Below are 14,616 nucleotides of genomic sequence, written 5' to 3' on the forward strand. Positions count from 1 at the left end.
ACTAAATATGGTGAAACCCTGTTGAAAGCACAATGCTTATATCACTTAACTGTTCTGAGATTACTACAATAAACCGCTTGCTGCTGCATAAACACATATGCTTAAACACTACTTCTTATATGCTTAGTAATTCACTTGTGCAAACAGTAGGACGATGCATAGTTTAAAACTTACGATTGCTCAATTAGGGTTTAATAAGCATGCCATGCAATATGCATAGAGATATGGAATAAAAGAGCATTCATTTATCTTAGATGTTGAGTCATCCAATTTTTTATATCAGCTATGCATTCCGTTAATTTTGTGAATTGATAAGTTTCATTGGGGTGCGAAGCAATATAGAACTGAGTATCATCAGTGTGAAAACTAATGACATGCTTCCTAATGATATCTCCCAAAGGTAGCCTGCACAGAGTGAAAAGCAACGGTCCTAGTACTGAGCCTTGCGGTACTCCATATTGAACTATGCCAATGCAATTCCACTAATGCCAACATAATTTTTCGCGTCTATTCAAAAGAATGTTGTGGTCTATAGTATCAAATGCAACACTAAGATCCAGTAACAGTAATAGAGAGATACAACCATGATGATAAGAGCAAATCATTTGTAACTCTAATGGGAGCAGTCTCAGTACTATGATACAGTCTGAATCCTTGCAGATACCATTTCTTTCTAAAAAGGAACATAGTTGTGAGGATACTGCCTTTTCTTTATCACTGTAAAGCTGCTTTGAAGCAATCTGTATTGTAAAATGCGCTATATAAATAAAGGTGACTTGACTCGACTTGATAATGACCTAATGTCAGAAACTACAAAATTGAAAAGTTGTTCTAATTTTAAATCAACAAGATTAATGCTTTTCTCACGCTGCTATAGTGCTATCGCTCTGTCCGAGATGTTCCATGGCTCCCCACTGCCAGATCCCAGCATAGTGATGTGTTCTGTCTGTTCAGTCGCCTGTGAGGCTGGGCATCATTCTGGCACATGTCTGCAATCTGGCCTATAGAACAAGTGTGAATAAGCACACTAACTTTCACTGTAGTGCACATGTATCCCACAGTCCTTCTCCCCCCATAGACCTCTGCACCCAAAATGAACAACAAATGCATTGTAATCAAACATACCAATCCATTAAATAATTATTGCAACTTATATTGCACAAGCAAAATCTGTTCCTCGTTTGTGATCCAGAGAATACCTTGCTCAGATATTGGCCACTCTATTTAATCAGGCCATCTCTGATAGTCCGCTGTGTGCAAACTACCTTCCTGTGCGTCTGGAGAAATGCTTTGAAACGCTCCTCATTTGGGAGTGTGTAGATGCTACCCTAAGGGGAAGGGGAGCACAGCTGTATTACAAAGCTGCTGTAATTAGGGGAAAGCTTTGGGTCAATGAAAGCACTGGTTTTGTTTGGCTTGTTCCCTACATTCAATGGCATCTATAGAAGCATCAAAGAAAAGAGCCCAATTACTGCACTGAGCGTTTTGATTTTGCTTTTCATTCGCAGTAATTAGGAGACAGCTTTAAAATATTTAAAGAACCTACTAGATTAATTTTTGTTTAATGTATCACTAGGCCAAATAGCATGGCCTGCCCAGGTGCTCTATGGCTTAGTATTATAGAGGACATTGTTTAAAGCAGAACTGTGTATTGCTCAGCGTTTGTAATGTAGAGTTATTGTGTTGTTTTGCCTTGTTATAGGTATACATAGGTCTAAAGAAGTAGAAAATGTAGTTTAAAGGGGGCAGACCTTCTATTCTGTAATTTCTGGTATTTGTATGAAAGAACATACCAAAACACACGCCTTTTAGTTTGGCATGGTCTCTTATCTACGTTTTTTTTTTTTTTAGGGAATTCAATCTCTTCTGATTCTCTGAATCAAAGCACTTCCTCATGATCAAATAGAGTAACCTGAACGTTTCATATAGCACTGTATATTATTATGTCTAAACATTTAAATGTTTCTTAAACTATGGGTATTTTTGGACCTGTGGACTTCTAGAAAACTCACATATGGGCTTTTCACACTACGCTTAACACCGGGTAATCGTCATTTTAAACACCGCTTTTCACCCAGGGACAGGGTAAAGGAACGTTTCACATTTAGAAGCGGAGTTAGCGCCGTTTTTTACCCGGGGATATGAAAACCTGCTCCGGAGCAAGGTTAGCCCTGCTTTTGCGGTGTTAACCCCTTTTGCTGTGCCAAACTTGTACAATGTGAAACGACGCAGTGTTCGAATGTTATGACTAGACGATTAGCAACGATTAGCAAACACATCGCATAAACAATAAAATCGGCGTTTGAGAGGAAAAAATGTCAAATGCTGACAGAAAACGCAGCAATTTGAGAGAAGAAGACCTTACCTTTATAGTCCTAATGTCCATTCACTATAAACTCGATAGTAGCTACAGTAAGCAATACAGGATGCACAATGCTATGTAAAAAGGTTGTGTGCTGCATTTATCCAATCAGTGACACCACAAATATGCAAAGAACGTTTACCCAGGGTTAACTATTCCAAGTGTGAAAAGCACAATTTTCACACTCTCATTAGTTGAATTTGTCTGTTAATAATGTCCAACAGTGGTCATACATACACACTACAGGAGTTGTATTTTTTTTTTTTTATGAATATTCCCACCACAGTGTAATTTCCATCACAAATCAAATTATACAATAAAGCATTTTGTGTTTGAAATGACATATTTAATATTTTTGGAACAAAATGGCAGAATCCTTTCTCTTTCTAAGGCTATTTTTAGCTTGAATTTTTTTAAATCCTTTTTTTGTATCCTAAATACATAGTAAAAAATAGTATTACTATTATACTATTAAATAGTATTTTCACATTTCTTGCATAATTTCAAAATTATAACTTGCCTAGAAATTGCACACTTTGCCTTGTATTTCATCTCAAGCTTTTCACTGACACCATTGTCTCACAACCTTTTGAACATTTTCATATCTTTTGAATGTTATTAGGGGCCAAACTGTTCACTGTGGTGGGCCAACTCTACAGCTGAGGGTCAGTTATTAAATTTTAATATTTAAAAAATATTTTTACACAAAAAATATTGAATTGGTGTTTATTTGGAGTTTTTAATATGCAAAATATATTTTACATTTAAATTAAGTAAATTATGCTTGTAACTGGAAAAAAAGAGAAAAGTTTAAATCTGTTATAAATAAAAGTTAGCCCCCTGAGACAAAAGTGCCCAAAATTCAAGAAACACCCTGCTGCACAAAAATATTCCAGGATACATATAGTCCTCTCCATAGTAAATCCTACTTGTTGACACATCCTGTTATCTGTCTAGAAGCCCCTGGTGGAGTTTGAGATGCACAGCAGTTGCTGTGGGTGGTTCTGATATTGGTGAAAGGTACATGGGGGTTCATGGGAAGGATCTGTGTGTGAAATGTTAACATCTCACAAGTGGCCGAGGCTGGTGGTCACCACATTAATAATATGCTACTACACTGATGGCATCCGACCCAAGGATACATTCCTGCTGTAATGGGCAGCAGCTGGACCGGGGTTTCCGGGAGGACAGCTGAGCGCTGGCGGACACAGAGGGACACCCCGACCTTCCCGACCCCCTACTGACTGTGTGTCTCATTCAAGTTTTGCAGCTATTGCAATAAAGTGCACTTTGTCTCATACCCATAACACTCTTATAATTGCATGCTATTACATCCACTATTATACATAATTTTAGATATTAAAGCATATTTTCTTGGCTTATGAACTGCCTTCTTTTGGAAGCAGTGTTTTTAACTCTTTTGTCAGGTCCCAAAGTAGCAACATATGGTGTCATTATAGAGCACTGAACATACATTTCAACATGCTGCTTTGCTGCTTAACAGCTCTCTGGGGACACAAAAGGTCATTCAGCTAAAGTCCTGCGATTACACTCTAATGAGTAAACTCTCAATGGGGATGGCTTATTAGGACATTTTGGAAAGCTGTCAGCATGCAGCTAAAGAGGAGGGCTGTTTGTGTTACTTAAATAGTCTTTTTTACAACATACAAGTATTAGAAGTGAAGTTTGCGATGAGACAGCGATTTTTGGAAGTGTTTGCTCATTTTTATTTGCAAACTATTATTGTTTCTCATAATTCTTGTTCTTCTTCCATCTAAAACTTGTGAAACTTTGTACTACGGACATGAATGGAAAATCAAATAACGGTGTAAAAACTACAACTTAAAACTTCAATTTTATCCTAACTAGACGCAATGCAACAAAACCGAATCATTATACATTCTTTCATAACTTTACAATACTACATGCAACTTAGTTTTATTGTAAATGAAAGAAAAAATTTTTAACACTTTACAATAAGGTACCATTAGTTAACATTAGTTAATTAATTACCTATGAGCAAAACATTTGTTATTCATTCATCTTTGTTTAATAAAAATTGTTAGTTCATGTTAGCTCAGATCCATGAAATAATATTAACAGATACTTTTGATTTTAATAATTAGTAAATATTACTACTACAACTATGATTAATAATAAATGCTTTAGTCTTTTTCCACTCAAAATGTTGACTTTGTTCATGTACATTCAACTCATAAATGGTTCATTAACAAATAAGGTTTTTAAAAGTGTAAAAAAAAATTTGTAATAATAATAGAGATATAATTAATTTTGAAGTTTTATTAAGTGTTAACAATGAGATTATGTGGTTTTTATAATCAATTAACACTGCTTTTGCCATTTTTTACAAGATGGACAAAATATGTCACAAAAAAGTCTATTTTACCAAATGACATTTTTGGTAACACCAAATGATATTTTCAAACAATGCTAACATGCATGCTGTTATCTAGCAATCAAACATTTTATATTTATAGTCAGGTTTTTAAAATACTACAAAGTTTTCCATTATAGCAGTTGTACCAAATGACCGTATGAGCAAGTGAAAACATGAATTTTTCAGATAGTTAAGAGAGAGTTAGTTACTTTGCTTCACGACCATGTGGTCCTTTGCAGGTGTCTGAATGATGTCACATCCTGTCACATGATACTGACCACATGACTTGATCCAAAATGGTCCCTTTATATTGGTTACTCAAATGAATCAATGAAATAATTTTTTCCAGACATTCTTTCTCATAACAAAACAATGACTTTACACATATTCTTAATACCATTTTGCACTTTGTTGACATATGATATTATAAAATAATGCCAAAATAAAAAACATATAAATTTATTACATTTTAAGATATTTTAACCACAAATGAAATGGCTGTATAATTGGCCTTTGGACGGTTAAACCGTATGACCTTTTGACACTTCAGAATCTTTAAAATACCTTTATATGTGGCAAAATATAATTAAAACCTTTTGGATTCGATAATAGAGATCTAGTTGTACTACCTTTGGATGTCTTATCTTTGTTTTTTATTATTATTATTAAGGCCTTTGGACAAAAAAAAAGACCCGTCACATCATTGACCCAAATGACTTGAACATGCCATAAAATTGTGCTCTTGTCCTGTAAACATTAAATATAATCTGACTAGATGTGATTGTATCAATTTGAGCAGCAGTTTCACATTCAGTTTGGTCCGACAAATTGCTTGGCACTGGAAATTTGTCATATTGCGTTTGTTTAGGACATGGTGTTTACACTGAAAAGGCACCCCCCTACACATATCTAGGTGTGCTCTTTTGATTTGGGCAACCATGTAATTACATCATCCTAGCAACACCCTAGCAACCACTCATAGCACAACAAAAGCCAAATCCATTTCTTGGTTTCATGACTTTGTACAAACTCCAACCTCCTGGTGATGAGTTTTGCGAAGTCTGTTTTACATCTAGTTTTACATGGACTTCTACAAATAAAGTTACAATCATGTCTCTTTAAAAGCACCTCAGCGCGCTGCGGTTTTGCGAGGTGACCTTGACATGGCATCCCATTTAACTTACACTTGCCGGGAATATATTTTGAAAAAGCACCTTCATTCTGACACATGGACCTCAGTCTTGGCCGGTGACCAGCGGCCGAGCAGCATTGGCAGAGGGACCGTGAGAAACAGGGGGGCGACACCCAAATGTCAGCACAGCTGCAGAACTGCTGAGCATAAAAGCCTAATTACAGAAATATGCAGCCGGAGGCCTCCCGACAGTGAAAACAGAGCGGCGTTTGACTCGACGCTGCCAGAGAGCGGTAGTGTAACGTGTCCTCCGATCAGTGACGTGAGATTTACTGTGCGCGAGGAGCTCCAGGATTCCGCAGCTGCCGCCTGACATCAACTCGCGCGTGCGTGGGTGTGTTTGTGCCGTTAGGTTTCTTTTTCCCCAAACTTTAACCTGAGAAGAAGAAAAATAAATAATTATAGGCATAATTAACTCTACATAAACAAGCTACTAGCTAGCCCAATGAATGACAGTGACAACATTTCCAGTTAAAGGGTTAGAAAATTCTGTCATTTTTTACTTACCCTCATGCCGTTTCACACCCGTAAGACTTTTGTTAATCTTCGGAACGCAAATGAAGATATTTTAGTTGAAATCCGATGGCTCCGTGAGGCTTCAGGGAGCAATGACATTTCCTCTCTCAAGATCCATAAAGGTACTAAAAACATATTTAAATCGGTTCATGTGAGTACAGTGGTTCAATATTAACATTATAAAGCGAAGAAAGTCACAAAGTCACGTGATTTCAGCCGTTGGCAGTTTGACACGCGATCTGAATCATGATTCGACACACTGATTCAATGTGCTCCGAATCTTCCTGAAGCAGTGTTTTGAAATCGGCCATCACTAAATAAGTCGTTATTCTCGTCGCTTTATAATATTAATATTGAACCACTGTACTCACATGAACCGATTTAAATATGTTTTTAGTACGTTTATGGATCTTGAGAGAGGAACCCATACGGTAAAAAAATATATTTTCAAATATATTTCAAAATATACAAAAATTGGCCAAAAAATATATTCGCTATAAATATATTTTCACATATAAATATATTTTCTAAAAATATTTTTTTTGGCCATTTTTTGTATATTTTTAAAAAATATATTTTCAAATATATTTATATAAATATATTTTCCTAAAATGTATTTTTTGGCCATTTTTTGTATATTTTTTAAAAATATATTTTCAAAATATATTTTACAAAAGCATTTAAAAATATATTTTGCCCTACATATATTTCAACCCAAGAAAATACATTCACATGTCACATTTGAAAAACTTTTATTTGTTGTCTATAACACATGAACATTTGAATAATAATCAGCAAGGAACATATTTTACAATGTTCAAAAATTTACAATATTCAAACAAATATAACTTTTTTGCTTTCAAGAAGTCTCAGTTTCCCCACGTCAAATCCTCAAAGCCTCTTTGGACACATTTGGAAATCTCTTCTTGACTGCGAGACAAAAATCTGTTATTTTTTTAACTTAATGTTTCTAGTAAATTTTCCTTTCACCAAGTATTGACTTACCATATATATGGCTGCCATGGTTTCCTCGTCAAGGGCACTTCTTCTCTCTCTACCACTGTACTCCTACAAAAGACAAAACACAATAACTGAACATCAGTACAGGTACAGAGGGCATGCACTTTGTCCTCTAACTAGTTTTGGATTTCCTGATATTTTTGTTTACACTGGAACTAAAACAATTACAGGTATACTGGATTTTAAAGATATTTAATGGGCATAGTTTTAGACAGTACAGTAAAGAAACGAATTAGCCTTTCTTTACACTTCTGCATTGCATTTTCACTTTTACAAATGAAGGGATAGTGGAATATCACAAAGTCACTCAGTTAAGCTAACTTAACAAAGGGATATTTACCCTCATGCTGTTCCAGTTGATTATGACATTCTCTTTTTCTGTGGAATACAAACAGAGATATTTAGGAAAATAATCCATCTCTGTGTGTTCACGCAAGAAGGTCAAAAACCAAAGTGAACATGACGGTAATCCACATGACCTCAGTTGATTAATCAACTTCTTCTGAAGTGAAACAATAGGTGTGTTTTTGGAAAAATACTGTTACATTACAGATTTGCCAACTGTCCAATATGGGCTCAAAGTCAACATGTTGTAATTTGTGATGTGTTTTAAAGCTTGAGGAATCATTTGGATGTACAGACTTTAAAATATTAGTATTTTTCTAACACACACCTAGTGTTTCACTTCAACTAGGGTCATGTTGACTATTTCATGTTTATTACTGTGAAGCTGTTTTGTATAAAGTGCCACAGAAATGAAGATGACTTGACTATGAACATTATCCTGTACCTGTGACTTGTGGTTCTCCAGCACAATCGTTGGGATGGTGGGGCGGACAGCAAGTGGACAAGCGTCTTGACAGATGGGTTTTGACCCGCACCTGTTCCAGACAGAAACAGATATTAACACAAGTGCAGAGAACATATCAATTCATAAATTACACAAATAAAATAATATAATTTGCTTAACAGTGCTTAATTAAAAAGTGTCTCATCATTCTCACCTTGTTGTTGTTGCACAAACCGTCACTGCTTCTGCTACTGAAAATAAAAAGTAGATTTTTTTTACAGTAATGAATGACACATGTAAACCTGTAAGTCGTGACAAATAAGCATCTTCTGTTACAAGCAACTTACTGAATCACTGGCTCAACTGGATAATCGAAAACAGCTTGTCATTCAGCAGAAAGTGAATAAAAATTATATTATAGTAAGGCTATATTAATAATGATAATAATAATAGTAGAAAAATTGAGCGGATGATATGCCATTAATGCCAAACCAGCATATGCCTGAAATTTAATAACGAGCAAATAACGTGTGCCTAATTAACAAGTTTAGTAAAACATTAAATTTAGCCAAAAAAAAAAAAAAAAAAAACTTACGTTACAGGCCACTATCAGTGACAGGAGCATCATAGATCGACAACAGCAGGCAGCACGGTCTCCCAAACACTCTACAGCTGAAATTTAAAAAAAAAAAAATTAAACATTTTTTGTGTGTAACGTTAGTTTTCACTAGTGTCCAAATTAAAAACAACTAACTTTAAAACGGAAATCTGAAAATATCAAATGAGTCTCATGTGAGCAAATAAACGGGGCATTAATTTGACAAATAAAGTTAAACAAAAACCTTGACAATAAAACATTATACATTCACAGTAGCAATGAACATTACATATGTGAAAAATGACGACTAAAAATAAAGTTATAACGTTAGCTCTTACCTTTTACTCCGAGAACTCCCGGTTGACTGACGACCGTTACAGTTCAAAATGATGCGCATGCGCAGTACTCCAAAAGTCCGTGAGCGCTGCTAGTGGTTTCCCATTCAAATTACGTCACAGTTAACATCGTACATCTAGCGATTTTATTAATCTATTTATTTGTATTTGATGTAGATCTAAACGCTATATTACACTGACAATAAATTACAATTAAATTAATAAATAAATGAATTAATTAATAAGTAATAGACTAAAACACACATTTGTGAGGTGCCATGATCACTATTACACAGATCTGTATTTTTGGGAAGATATGTGAACAAAGTGTCAATGTGGAAAATATGTGGAAATTCATGTTTTTCTGTAAGTGTTTAAAATTCTTCAAACATAATGGATAGTTTTGTTCGCAAGGCTTTCTTCCACGCACATTTGCATTGTCGACTGTAAGATTGGAAATGTATTTTCTTGCGCCCTGAAATATATTTTTATATATAAATATATTTTTCCTGCCCCTGAAATACATGTTTAAATATATTTTAAGTATATGAAGGTTGAAACAAAATATATTTTCAGTTTCAAAAATATATTTCATTGAACTTCACTGTTTGTTACATGTATTTACCATATATTTAAAATATATTTTGGCCAGATAAAATATATTTTTTTACCGTATGGGAAGTGTCATTGCTTCCTCACGGAGCCATCGGATTTCAAATTAAAATATCTTAATTTGTGTTCCGAAGATTAACGAAGGTCTTACGGGTTTGGAACGGCATGAGGTTAAGTAATAAATGACAGAATTTTCATATTTGGGTGAACTAAACCTTTAACGTTACTCATAACCTACATGAAAAAAATACTATAGTAGGCTAATTTGTAGCCTACAGTGTTTTTGAACCATACTAGCAGTATAGTAAATTGTATGCTGTATATATTATAGTATTTCCAACACTTTGAAAATTAATGCTACAGAATAGCATTAGCTATAGTGAACTGATAAATGTAGCCTAATAAATACTGTAGTATAGCCTACTTAAGTGTAGTGTCTATTGTATAATATACCCTATATAGTTGTTGAAAACGTAGGCTAGTACAGTATTGGGTAAAGTAATTTGTTTATATTACTATTGTTGTTATATTACCACAGATACAAATATAGAATTACCACAACAAATTAATTCAAGTACTTTACTATAGCCTATGGTTCAAAAACACTATAGTAATTAGCCTACTATAAATTAGTTTTTTTTTTTTTTCATGTTGGATTGTTAAACAATTGTGTTTATCTTTATTTTAATTTGATCACTTTTAATGTTTGATGTAGAAAGAACATTTCTAAATAACACAAATAACGGTTTGTATTTAGACATATATTTATACAAATTACAAACCCTATTAAAAATGGATAGAAAACAAAACGGTAACACTTTACAATAAGGTTTATTAGTTAAACATTATGAATTAACCAATCAGCATTTTTTGAAAGTTAAGCACCTCCTTTCACCTGCTTTTTGGTTAATGCTTGCTGCAAGCCCTATTTTAAAATCTAATATTTTATTTTATTTTATTACTTCACATCCCACTTTTTTTACCCATATAAATCTTCCGTCACTGAGGCATCACACATTGACAGCACGCTCCTCGTGCTACTTATTTTTTTATAGCTACAAATTTCAATTCAATTTGAAATTTCACAACACCTGATTCACATTTCTTGTCTTAAATCTGAAAAACGCCATGGTTCCTTGCATGTAAAAAATAAATACATGACATTTTAAAGCTGAGTCTTTTTTCCCCCCAGAACAAGCCTAAACCATGAATAATAGTTCTCAGTATCAGCTGCTTTTCCTGTTAGCCCATATAACCAATTTCACGCCCGCTCGTATCAAATGTACTACAACATGCTTAGTTGAGTTTTACCTTCCAATTTTTGACTTACAAATGATCAGATTGTCATTCTCAGTGCTCTGCATTTTCCCCATAGGGGTCTGACTTTGAAGTGTGCTCATTGTGCTTAGGTCATGCCAGCTTCAGATTTCCCCTTATTTATATACTTTTTAACCAGAGAGCTATTAGTTGACTGAAAACAAGACCTGAATAGAACACAAAACAGCAAGATGATGACTAATACTTCTTTAGAGCCATCAAAATGATACAAATGTACCAGATTAATAGCTTTTTTACTTGTTGCTACCTTAATGTTGTTTTAAGGCAGTGAATAGGGTAAATGAAAAATGAATGTTAATGATTACATTACCGAAAGTTATATTTAAATACGCAAACTAGGCATTATCTAATTAAATATGTAATAATTTGCATACATTTCTAGAAGAGAAATCTGAACATTGGATAAAGCCAGGTTCAAGGCCACTAGAGTCATATTTCAATTGGGATGTTAGATATCTCTTTTTATAACTCCATGAATCAGAAAAACAGCCAGGAAAAAATGTATAAAATCAGGCTAATGATATATGAACAAAACCTGTAAAAAGCTTTAGAATATAGATAGGAGTAAACTGTGAAGTGGTGTATGTAAGTGCTACGGAAATGGAGATTTCCAACTATGAGAATAAGTCATTATAAGAAAACAGCCTTTAAAATATCTATTGTAATTAAAATATACAGACGGAAATAGGTAAAGTGCAATAAAATTAACCCTTAAAAGTGTATTTCGGATGTTTTCTTTCCACTAATCTGAAACGACACATTATGAAAATCCAAAAAGCCCAAAATCTAAAAACTGACCAGTGCATGAAAAAACAATATTTTTGCCTGAAACCTTGAAGGGTTAGTTTACCCAAAAATGAAAAATCTGTCATTAATTACTCACCCTCATGTCATATGGCTCTGAATGTTGGAGAATAGTAAAGGTTGAGATGAGCAAGGTAGATGCCTTCCATAACAGTTGCTTTAGGAAGATCTGTAACACTGTCTCTACTGTCTCTAATGTTAACCTGTACAAAAAGACAAGATCCAAGAACATATTTCAGGAGATCAAGATACTCAGATTAAAATGGCTTGGACATGTAGGAAAGGATAAGTGGCTTTGCTTTGGACACCAGCGCAAAAGAGGCAGGCCAAGAACAACATGGCGATGGACAGCGCCAACTGAGCTGGAAGAAATGAGGCTCTCATGGGGAGAAGCAAAGTTTACAGCTCAGGACGGACCTAGATGGAGAAAGCTAGCAGCGGCCTTATGTCTCACATGGGACGAAGAGGATTAAGTAAGTACTCATGTCATTCCAAACCCGTTAGACATTCGCTTATATTTGGAACACAAATTAAGATCTTTTTAATGAAATCTGAGAGATTTCTGTTTCTCCATTAACAGCCTCCGCAACTACCACTTTCAAGCCCCAGAAAGGTAGTAATGACATCATTAAAGTAATCCATGTGACTCCAGTGGTTTAAATGCAATTTCATGAAGCAATGTGAGTGCTTTGTTTGCACACTAAAAACATAATTTACCACTTTATTTAGGCATGTTTTGTTGATGCGAAAGCAGACGTTGTTACGGAAGAGGATTAGGGCCAAGCAATAATAAAAAAATGAAACCATCTCGAGATTAAAGTTGTTAAATTTCGAGAAAAAACGTGTTAAATTTCGAGAAAACAGTCGAAATACAATGTTGAGAATAAACTCATTAAATTACGAGAAAAAAAGTCTAGATAAAATGTTGAGAATAATGTCATTACATTTCGAGAAAAAAGTTGTTAAATTACGAGAACAAATTCGTTAAATTATGAGAAAAATGTCGTTAAATTTCGAGAAAAAAGTCGAGATAAAATGTTGAGAAAGTCATTAAATTATGACAATAAAGTCATTAAATTATAAGAATAAAGTCATTAAATTATGAGAACAAATTTGTAATTTAACAAATTTGTTCTCGTAATTTAACAATTTTTTTCTTATAATTTAATGACTTTATTCTCAACATTTTATCTCAAAGTTTTTCTCGAAATTTAACATTTTTCTCATAATTTAACAAATTTGTTCTTGTAATTTAATGAGTTTTTTTCTCGTAATTTAACAAGTTTATTCTCAACATTTTATCTCGACTGTTTTCTCGAAATTTAATGAGTTTTTTCTCGAAATTTAACAACTTTAATCTCAAGATGGTTTTATTTTTTTATCATGGCTTGGCCCTAATCCTCTTCCGTACGTTGTTGCGTGAATGCGCTTTGGAGATTAACATTTTGTAAATAAAGTGGTAAATTATGTATTTTGCACAAACAAAGCAGCTGCATTGCTTCATAAAATTGAGATTAAACCACTGAAGTCACATGGATTACTTTAAAGATGTCTTTACTACTTTTCTGGGCCTTGAAAGTGGTAGTTTCGTAGGTTGTCAATGATTTAAAGTGTTTCAGGCTGTATACATTTTTGTACTGTTTTTAGTAGAAAACATTAATGTAATGTACAGACCTATTCAATTAGACAGTGAATTTGTATATAATATATACAAAGTCAAACCAAAACTTATTTTTATATTTTTTTTTTTTACTAGTGGGTGCAGGACACTATATTTCATTATGTAAGGATAGCAAAATAAAGTAAACTGTGACATATTATACCCGAAAATTCATACAGTGGACTACCTGTAAAACTGATCAAAATTTGGGACCAAAAAAATTATTCAGACACTTTGACCTGAACATGTTTTTCTTAAGTTGTAATTTTTTAAGTTTTCTTAAGTTTTTTTTTTTTTTTTTTTTTAATTAATTAAAAAAAAAGCACTGTGACATTTTTCAAAATATCTTTTGTGTTCCGCAGGAGAAAGTCATACAGGTTTGGAACAACATGAGAATGAATAAATGATGATTGAAATTCCATTTTGGGGTGAAAAACCCTTAAAATGTGCAAATAGATTGTGTGTCGGTGTATGTGAGAAAAAGAGACTCTCTGTAAGGCAGCATGTGATGTGCAGCATGTGCTTACGTGCACCCGTATGCTGGATTCATGTTTACACGTCATATCTTTGACAGACAAGTTTAAAGAGAGGCAGGAGGCAGCGTCTGCGGTCGAAAGGTGGGCAGAGGAGAGTTAAACAGTAAGCGAGGGAGAGGTGGGAGAGAGGGAGCGTGTGAGAGAGAATAAGAAAAGGGAAAAAGAGCCTGTACTTGTGCCTTTCAAGGTGTGTTATTTGTTCAAGGCTGTCCAAACATTTACAGAGTGCTGGCAGCCTAGGAATGCAGAGGCAGGGCCGAGGCGGGCGAGCTTCAGCCGTGGGAAACCGCTGCTCTCCTCAACCTCTGCCGGCTCCTTCCCCCTCGGGCAGAGTGTCAACATACCCGGTGCCAGAGATTTGTAGGACTGATAGTGACAAGTCCCGTCAGCAGCCTTACGCATGCACACACACACACCCATAAGCACACGCACACACGCTCCCGGCGGCACACAGG

Source organism: Chanodichthys erythropterus, chromosome 20 (genome assembly GCF_024489055.1).
Source record: "Chanodichthys erythropterus isolate Z2021 chromosome 20, ASM2448905v1, whole genome shotgun sequence".
In the NCBI taxonomy this organism is placed as follows: Eukaryota; Metazoa; Chordata; class Actinopteri; order Cypriniformes; family Xenocyprididae; genus Chanodichthys; species Chanodichthys erythropterus.